Below are 10,947 nucleotides of genomic sequence, written 5' to 3'. Positions count from 1 at the left end.
GCTTTTGCCCAGTTAGGCTTCGTGACCAATTTAAATCTGCATGTTAATAAAAATTTGGACCACAAAATCACGTAGTGTAAAATGTAGAGCAGGGGTAAAACAGGGGCAATGTGGAACGAAAATATTATAATAAACTATAACGCAGTATTGTGAATGTGACAGCCCGCGTGTCGCTTCGCCCCCGAAAACGTTTAAGGGTTAATACGACAGAGGGTCGTCTTCGTAGAGGGATTGAAAACAATCACTTACTTTGTCTCTTTCAAAATAATATCTTAAGTTGATAATAAACGAATTTTTCGTAATCCTTACTCGATGAAGTCGACGACTTCATACGCATGGATTCAGGTTTTTAGGTTCTGATTTTCCGGAATTAAAAGGAGCCTATGTCCTTCTCCGGGGTGAAAACTATTATCTCTGTACCGAACGAAGGTCATCAAAATAAAACAGTTTTAGAGATGGACCATGAAAAGGTCACAGACAGACAGACTGACACTGTATCTACTGCGATTTTCAGTCCACGGAATGAATTCTGAATCTGAATTCACTAGTTGACTTTTTGTAATTCTTCACAAAAGTCAACTTTCGAGTTTCAAATCTTCAACATTATCTCTAAGTACTCATTTGAAATCAATGGATTAAATGGATCAATGCACTTCAAAGTTTTTTAACTTTTATTACTATCAACAATTTTTTTTTTTATTTAGGTACCTACCAAAGATAATAATTATAATAAAATCCAGGAAGGCTGTGTATGAAATACTGTGTTTTTTAAAGTGAAGACAAATTCGTACACTTATTGAAAAGATTACTTAAAGAGATTGGCGCGGTGTTCACGTAAAATAGGTACGCACCTTTGGGTAAAACGACACCTACAAGCATGCTTTAAAATATTACAGCCGCAGTCTAGAAGTCATTGTTATGTAGTAGGTATGTAGCTACAATGAATGACGCTACAAGAATAATATTCTTTCATATTCTATCCCTCCTGAGAACACTGCATCTCCTCCGCCATAATAAACTTGCAATGACATCAAACATGAATTAACTTTCAACAGCACCCCCTATATCAATCGTAAGACATGAAAGCGATCAACTAAGTGGTCGATAGGACGCCGCAGTTTCACTTCTCACGCAGTGGGCGTTCAAGGGATTACTTGCCACGCGACGATACAGATATTTTCGATTTAGATCCGCTAGAGTAATGATGCTGGCTTAATTGTCAGGGATTTAAGACGTTGCTATTTAGATTGATTAATTTTGCGATATCACTGCAGGGGAAGTACGGGTTTAACTTTATTTCTCACTAGCTGACGCCCACGACTTCGCCCGCGTGGATTTAGATTTTTTGAAATCCCGTGGGAACTCTTTGATTTTCCAGGATAAAAGTAGCCTATGTACTAATCCAGGATATTATCTATCTCCATTCTTAATTTCAGCCAAATCCGTCCAGTGGTTTTTGCGTGAAGGAGTAACAAACATACACACACAAACACATACACACAAACTTTCGCCTTTATAATATTAAGTGTGATAAAAATGCTGAATTCTTGAATAAAATACTTACATAAAAACTAGATTTCAAACAAATGAAATGTAAAATAAGTCATGTTAACGCTCAATAATTCAATAAAGCTGTAACCCTAAAAAGCTATGGGTATGGTATGGTATATTAGACCGAAAACACTTACATCCAATTGTAACAAACTGATTTACACATTATAATACTTACCTAGTGAATCTTTTAAATTTTAATTATCATCGGAAATACGTTTATTGTTGGTATACAAATGCTATTTAAGCCAACTATGCATAATATTATGTACAAAGATACTTAGTAATTATAATACCGTTTTATGTAGAAATAAAAATAAAAATCCGCGCTTGTAACCTTCTTATCCGTCCTAAATAGGTACATATTTTATATTTCTGTTTGACACTTAAACAAATCAAGGATGAAATGATGACTTTTAATACGAATTTTAGCCATTTCTCTTCATACTATAATAATTTATTCACGAAATGTATAAATCATTAAAAGACATTTATCCGAGCGCTACGCACTATTATAGAGATGTCATATTTTTTGTCATTCTGTCGCACGCAGGGCTTTGTCGTCCTACCCCTGCATACACTAAATTAGTCGAACATTACACAGTTCAAAACGATATTGCATAGAATTTATAATAGTTAAAAATAATGTTTTTATGAAATTATTAAACATTGCCAGCTCGATGGTTATTTTAAAACTTATCTGTAGTCATACCCATAGCCCACTTACTCGTATAAGAAGATCTTCTTAATTTGTACGCCTCGGTTTAAATTTTATACCTACTACCTATCTTGGTATCTAAAAGAGCTTCGTTGTCCTTCTGCATGCCCTTCCAATGTTTACGTAATTAGTTTTATGTTTTGGTACAAAATAAACAAATTAATATATTATGATACCAAAACAGCTCTTACGTAGATATATTGACCTTTCTGTAAATAACGCGTTCGTATATTCGACCAATTTACAACCCCGAATAGTGCGTTCGCACAGGCATATTATTTATATCTGCAGATACATCATACTTACAATTGATAAAATAAAATCAGAAACAGAAACGATCGATTATTTATTCTATTTTAAAAGTATCTCTAACTATTCTATTTATTTAATTTTTTAATATAAATAAGTATAACAATAATAAAGAATTATCTTATTTAAGGAATTTCGTTCAGTGAAGTTTAGTAATATCCATGTCAAAATTCTAAATATCACACTCGCTATAGTTTACACCGCACTGTGACTAAACCCGCGGCGCGTCGCAATGGGGTTCCGCAGCATATGTCATAGACCTCGCCCACAGATAATATTTCACGCAATTGTACGCCAAATCCCCGCACACAATAAAATTATTGAGTTACACATGTCCCTCGACCTCCGTTTGCGCAAATATAGATATGAAATAAATGGCATTTCGCTATTATCTGTAATGACCCCATTAGCTGTGGAGGTGTTAACTTTTATGATGTTTTTTTTCATACCGACGTAGATTAACATGAGATATTGATGTTTCTATGCTTCTGGCATTATAAAAATGTGAAGTTTAGTTTTACAGCGCTTATTTTAGTTTAGTAAGTAATTTTTTCCAAATAATTTTTCCAAATAATAATGTTAAGATACCATCTGAATATGTAACTACTGCTGCTGCATCTATTTAAGCTCAAAAATTTAAAAATCCAGAATCATTTTATTGATAGAGATTTCACGATAGGTAGGTACAACATGTCGTTTTTCTTTAAAAAAAATCAAACCGCACCCCTAGATCAAAACTGTTTCAACGATTATCTGTACGGGAATTAAACTGTAGTAACCACAGAATTATATGTAAATATAACTATGCTTTAACTATATTCAAATCTCAATAATCCTCCTAAATCTTTATTAGAATTCCAACATAGTTTTCATCAACATTAGTTTCTGAAAAAAAAAATTTGAGTTCTAACAGTTTTGATATAGGGATGCGATATTTAACTAAACGTAAAGAAATGTTCCTAGGCTTGAATTCTTTACCATAGGTACTTCAGCTTTATCAGGTGGTCCACTCTAAGGATTCTTGTATTATTTTTTATCCCTGAAGCCGGAGACACGATCCGTCATCCTGTTAAACGTGTTCGTTGTTTTCGTCGCAGTCGTCATTTAGCTCGTAAACTTGCTGCTTTACGACGTCCTACAACTCCCTTCCGATCTTATGAAGGGTTAACATTTATGCGAGATTATCAAAGTACACAGCTACGTTGTCTTCACTTCATAATTAACACATTTTAGTGGGTAAAAGGCACCTACTTGACAGCTAGTGCTTGGAAGGTTTTTGTGTTTTTTGTCATTATCAGTTGTGATATTTATACAATAATAGAAAAAACTCAAAATTTAAAAAACCCTCGATCGAGCCACCATTCAAACAAAAAAAAACTAAATTAAAATCGGTTCATTCGTTTAGGAGCTACGATGCCACAGACAGATACACAGATACACCGATACACAGATACACACGTCAAACTTATAACACCCCTCTTTTTGCCTCGGGGGTTAAAAATAAGTAGGCATTTTATATAATTCAGATTTTAAATATATTATATAGGTATAACAACTACAGGCAGGGTAGGGTAATTATGCGTATAATGGAAAGAAGACGACCCTCAGTAATGAAGAACACGGCGTAGAGTGAGATTGAATAACCACCTATAAAAATAGCCCATGACTGTACACAGAAATTGCCAAAATTAATCGAAGACATGGCACCCCAACTTTTGTAAGTTATCTATTTCTTAACATCAAGTAAAACGCTGTTAGTCCTTTTATTTATCCTCACAATGCAAAGGTTAAGTAAAGAGAAACCTTCTAATATCAGCGCAGATAAAACAATGAAGCGTTTGATCTCTCGCCCTTAACACTTGTGGGTCGTCCGCAATTTGCTTGAGACAAGTCTTTATTGTACAAATAAATAATTATTACGTAACTAAGCGATGTGGCTTCTTTAGTCCGTTTGTGTAGCCTCTGTGAAATTAAACTACATATTTTAGCGTTAAAACTATTGTAAGAGATTTCCATTAGAAATATAGGTTCTGCCAGCTATACTCACGTATTTAGTCGACGTAAGCTCAACTTGTTTCGAACCCATCTGGCCTCTGGGGTCCTTTTTCATAGGAACTCAACTCGCTACGCGTCGCGGTTGAGACTAATACCTAATACCTACTTAACTAATATTATTTAAAAACTAATGTATAGCGGTGTATATTGCATGGATTAAGGGGTTTCAAAAATCACGTGGAAATTCTTTGATTTTCCGAGATAAAAAGTAGCCTATACTTATCACTATATAACTATGCAAATAATAATCACGTCAATCCGTTGCTTCGTTGCGATATGATTAAAGGACGAACCCACAAACAAATATACTGTCACTGACATTCACATTTATTTACTATACTTTTGATTTGATGGAACTTACATACCAATATTAGGTTTTTAGGCCTAGCGGCTTTAGGTGAATACGTCAGTCAGTCAGTCAGCTTACTCTTTTTCTGTAATAATTGTAATAATTAATAGAAAAACTTACAACTCGCTAGTTTTATTTCAAATGTTTGTACCAAACACCAAGAAGGCGATATCGTTAGCGGCATTTTTTTAACTTTTCCAATTCTGCCGTCTCGAAATTATATAAACAATGGCCAGCGGAAGGCAAATGGCGGCCAGCGGGGTTAATTAAACAATAAATAGCCAGCTCTAACGATTATTATATTCAAAGGCGGCAGCTTTGAATTCGCATCACTCTCTGGTAATGTGTCAACGCAAACGCGTGGGGGTTTATTCTCAAATCGCGAAAAAGTCAAGCGACTTTTGTATCGAATTACTTACTTATTGAAGTGAAAATTTCTCAAGAGGCTTTGGGCAATTTTGGGAGGGACGGAACTTCAAGGTCGCATCATTGATATTCTAATGGTAATAGTGCTCGAAGTGCCATAGTGGGAGAACTAAACATTTGGACGCAATTACACCTGTAAGTTTTACTCACATAAGTAGCTGACGTAATTAACTTACGGCATAGTAAACACTCTTTTGAGTAGTTTATCAACTTACTTTAGTTGAAAAATTTACTTACGTGAGTAAAACTTACAAGTGTAATCGCGGCCTAGTGACATAAACTTACAAAATAATATGAGTGATTTTTGAAAGTAAATAATTGGCAGCAAACCACACTAAACCATTAGCAGTTTCAAACTTAAACAGACCTTTACATTTTCTAATCAATACAATTCTATTAGATAAAGAGCGATTTTTCAACCGCCAGATTATGTTTATTAGAGAAATAAATTAGATGTTTTGTTAAAATTTAAATAACGTACTTAACTCGTCAGTCAAATTTTTTTTGGCAATTGAAAAATCAGCCCTTAATCTGATGTATTGAAAGATTTCTAGGTGGCGAGATAATCCGCCTTAAACTAGATTCAGAAATTTCGTACGATAATGTAGGTACCCTTTGCTAACCTGATAACCGCATAGCGAGCGCTTTGAGACTACACCCCCGTCATTACGGGCAGCTCGTTAACGTTCTCTAATTGCATCGGGTTAATATAGACTTTGTTAAATAAAATCTCTCATCTCTCCCTTACCCCCTCCGTCCCTCTAGTGGAGTTTTTAGGGTTCCCTACCTCAAAAGGAAAAACGAATCCTAATAGGATCACTTCGCTGTCTGTCTGTCGCGTCTGTCAATTAGAGGGAATCAAAACCTATTTATAGGGTAGTTCCCGTTGACCTAGAATCTAGAAATTTACAGGTAGCAATGTCTTATAGCTGAGGTAAGGAAAATATTCGAAAACCACGAATTATTGGTTACATCGCAAAAAGAAACGTGTTGACGTGCAAATACTTAGTATGTTTAGTGTTAACCTAGTAAATCACATCACAGATGGTGCTGTCCGTCATCAACTTGCAGTGTTGTACAGCTGTTAGAACTAACGTATCATACTGATTTGAGCTTGTGTTATTTCTTGTAGATGGTATGGAACCCTTCGTTTGCAAATCCGACTCGCACTTGGCCGGTTTTTTTCGTTATTTACCGCGCTGCAGATGCCCTTAATGACGCGTTCTGAAACTTACGATGACACTTGGCGTTGCCTCAAGTCGGCCTGGATGTTAATTGCACAAGGAATTAAAGAATTTTCGTTTTTAATGTGACTGCCTGATGTACAGGGGGAGGCGCGATTCAACAATTAAAGCGACTGAAAGACTGCGCCTAGTATTTTTGCGTGCTTTTGTTATGTTTAAAATTTGAGTGATATTATATTAGTGTTTAATTTAAATTGTGTTAATGTTACTGACTGTGGTTTTTGTGGAACTGAATGTAGCAGGAATAATGTCATGTACTTTCTATAAGTTAAATAAAATAATAATAAAAAGGTACAAATGAAAATACTTGGGAATTCGGTTATGCTATTTTGTACCTCAACAATAAATTTTTGGTATCTACCTACTGCTAATTCTTGTTAATTTTTGGAAAGTTTTATTTTGGTAGGTAAAATTGTTATCTATAGTCGGCGCGGCGAACCTTGATCCCTATGACAGTTCGTGTTAGTGATGGGTCGTGTCTTGGGTCATATCGATATAATTTTTTTTAGACAAATGCGTGGCTTGCATTCATCCACGTTGGTAAACATGTTTTAAAAAATATTATAATGTGCATTTTTAATGTCCATTATGTTGTTGTTGTATTAATTTAAGATTTTTGGCATAGATTAAGTAGGTAAGTAAAACGAAAGTTTCCAACCTTGTTATTTTCTAATAATGTTTAACCCGGTAAACACGTTTTTGCTATATATAAGTATATATTTTATCATGAAAATGAATGTTCCCAATTTATTTATTTTGTCTGAAAAAATTTTGTTACTATAACCTACAATAGGCTATAATAATATTATAGGATATTTTTAGATATAGCCACACTATTTGGTCGGTTACTACGACACGACGCGCGCGATCGCTCTTGCCGATATCGATACTTGCCGCCCTAGTCGATAATGGTCACACGACGTAAGTTTTGCAGGACGTAAACATAAATTCAGATTGAGATAACTTCTTGTAAATGTTAAGAATTGTTAAAAATATCAACGGAATATCATTTCTAATGGTATAAAGCTACGTAAAATTTATAAATGGCATTTTTAGACGCCCCCAATATGATCCCAATTTAATGGTGACGCCACTACAATGTTATATGATGACATTAGCTGTCAGTGTCATAGGGATCAAGGTTCGCCGCGCCGACTATAACTTATATAAATTATCATAATTCTATATTCTACAAAACCAAATATTTCTTTAATAAAATTCGTATTTGAAAAAGATAAATTATGTACTATAAGAATACCAGAAGTGAACCTCAATAAAAATATAAGAAATAATAAATATAACCCTTATTTACATGGTTAAGGCTTGATACTCAACAAAACTAAGTTAGCGCAATAATAACAGATGGATAAAACACGTCCGCACACTAAGATCGACCGAACCAAAGTGAGTCGAACTCCGCAGGCCACTTTCAAGATAGTTTTCCGAGGTGGCGCCACCGTTGCGTTCCTAAAAACATTACCAACAGATGCCACGTGACTTCCGTTCAAAAGCGCGGCAAACATGTGCGATAACACGGCCGTCCTGTGCACGCCTCCGTCCCTGGATGGCGTTTATGTCTGGTGCAGTTGCTGAGAACAAAAACAGCAATAAGAAAATTTGATTTGGCTATTTTCCGAATACCAAGACGTGGCCTCCAATCTACTATCCCATCAACGGCCAGCAACCGGAGGTCCACATGTCCCAAATGCCAATACGTGGCCTTCAATCTACTATCCCATCAACGGCCAGTAACTGGAGGTCCACATGCCCCAAATTCCAATACGTGGCCTCCAATCTACTATCCCATCAACGGCAAGCAACTGGAGGTCCACATGTCCCATATTCCAATACGTGGTCTCCAATCTACTATCCCATCAACGGCCAGCAACTGGAGATCCACATGTCCCGTATTCCAATACGTGGCCTCCAATCTACTATCCCATCAACGGCCAGCAACTGGAGGTCCACATGTCCCAAATTCCAATACGTGGCCTCCAATCTACTATCCCATCAACGGCCAGCAACTGGAGGTCCACATGCCCCGAATTCCAATACGTGGCCTCCAATCTACTATCCCATCAACGGCCAGCAATCGGAGGTCCATCCAACACATGGAATTCGCAAAATTTAATCAAACAAAATGATTTATGAACAACCTATTTCCCGAATTCCAATGAGTGGCCTCCAATCCACTATCCCATCAACAGCCAGTAATTGGAGGTCCATCCAACAAGAACTTCGAGAAATTTAACCAATTAAACAAAGGGATGTACGAGCTACTTGTATATCTGATACGTAGACTTATTCTGAACTGTTCCATCGGTGGCCAGTTCATCTTACTATAAATCTTAACTTCTATTGTAATTGATTAATTCTACACGATTAAATACCGTCACAACTTTTATCTTCGTACCGATATACAAATTTGAAGTTTAATGACATAAAAGACATTTGAGATAAGGTAAAAGTAAGTCTCATACTAGGTACTTTAAAATAATATCAATCAATCCAAGAGCCATAAGATGCATTAAAATGGTATTATTACCTGACAACATCTTAGGCCATCTCTAAACGCTTGACACACAAGTCATCCAGTTTTAACCAGGGGTTCATATTGAATAAACTAAATAAATTCAATCCTTTATATATTTAGATACAACATTTTTCATTTTAGGGAACCAATATAATAACTAGATTCTTTCCAATGATTTATCCACAGCAAATGGCCTATCTCGTCATGATTCACTCTAATCACTTGCCAAATACAAGTCATAGGAACGACCCATCTCCTATCATATTCAGTCTGTCGGTGGGTATATTTTATTTTCTAACAATTCAGTCATTAATTTTTTTTTTTAGCTCGGCTTTTCCTGATCTTAACAATGAAGAGCAAAAAAACATTCGTATTTAATACGATTCTAATAAAAGTACTAACGGAAATCTAAAATTAAAAATGAGACTGACTCGATTGAAATCTTTTTGGCTAAAGTAATTCACATGTATATGTATAGTATACACAATATAAGCAACTTCCTTTTATGAAGTAACAGAAGCATTATTAAAAACATAAGTATATCTCACTGGTAACAGGCATTATTGCCTTTCTCAAAGCGTTGAATGTGCCTACGTACCAACACACTGGCTTGCATATCTCACGAGATCAAGTCTAAGTCGGTATGTGAGTAAGAGTTACTCACTGTGCTCGCAACTATTCAAAGAAAGTGCCTCATACTACAACACATACCGACATCATGAACACAAGTAAAAACAAACTGGAATGGTCTTACCAAACAGCATAAACAAACGCTTAGCAGCACTTATCATATTGCCTCATGAGACAGGCAACAGATCTCACTGATACGCCACGATGAGGTACCACGTTTCGCAGCAACGTGCGTGGCGTAGCAGCACAGCACTATCGAGATGTCACGGCAAGTGACAAGCCTCGCATCCACAGTCGCAGTATTGTACCGGAAATTTCAAAGAAATGAAAGGTAAATGTGAGCACAGAGTTCAAATGAAGGAACTCTCGTTCGGTTAAGTACGTCTGTCTCTAATATGACAGGCGTACCTATTCACATAACGATTTACGACCATATTAAAATCAATTTCAAATTTTATATCGAAAAACTCAATAGGCAACGTCTTAAATATTAGGTTTTTACATTTGGACTGAAAGTAACCATTCGCGTTCTGTTATTGCCAACACATGTAGGTAACGTCTACCGATACCTTCAACGACAGCATAACGCCGGTACTGAATTCTGAGACTATGTCTAATTATTATTATTATTATTTTTCAAAAATTTACATTATTGGTACTTCACAAAAAGTTACATTAGTCATTAATGGATCAAGGTTGACTGATTCTGAACGTTTATCAAAACAGTCAACATAACGTGGCCATATTTTATTTTACCAAACGTAGGTAGGTTTTCACGGAAGGTGACAGTAATCGAAATGACACATTAATTTACCGGCTTCTTTCTTATTTTCTTAATAGATATCGGACAGTGGAAGAACCAAAACTAGTTCACAAAAACCGTAGGATATCACGGTTTGAACGGAAATAATTTTTCAGTTTTTCCTACATCGACAAAAAATCTACTGTCACTGTAAATTATTATTTATGGCAGTAGCCTAAACGTGAGGGTATGTGATAACCCTTAGTACTATGACAACAATCAACAAATTTAAACATTCGTTAAGCCACACACTCGTTACCGTGTAATATTTTCCACACCAAACGTTGATATTGAAAATATGCGCGTCAAAGTTACAAATGAAATAATGAT

The 10,947-nt window shown here is 35.7% G+C and overlaps 1 protein-coding gene across 2 annotated transcripts in view; it reads right to left on the bottom strand.

Annotated features, from left to right (window-relative positions):
- The window catches only part of LOC123873763 (histone-lysine N-methyltransferase MECOM-like), a 144,335-nt gene that overhangs the window by 105,690 nt on the left and 27,698 nt on the right, over positions 1–10,947 (bottom strand). The gene's annotated exons all lie outside the window — the stretch shown is intronic.

This window comes from Maniola jurtina, chromosome 17, assembly GCF_905333055.1.
Source record: "Maniola jurtina chromosome 17, ilManJurt1.1, whole genome shotgun sequence".
Lineage (NCBI taxonomy): Eukaryota > Metazoa > Arthropoda > Insecta > Lepidoptera > Nymphalidae > Maniola > Maniola jurtina.
The sequence above is the reverse complement of the archived record's forward strand: the minus strand, read 5'-3'. Positions and strand labels throughout refer to the sequence as shown.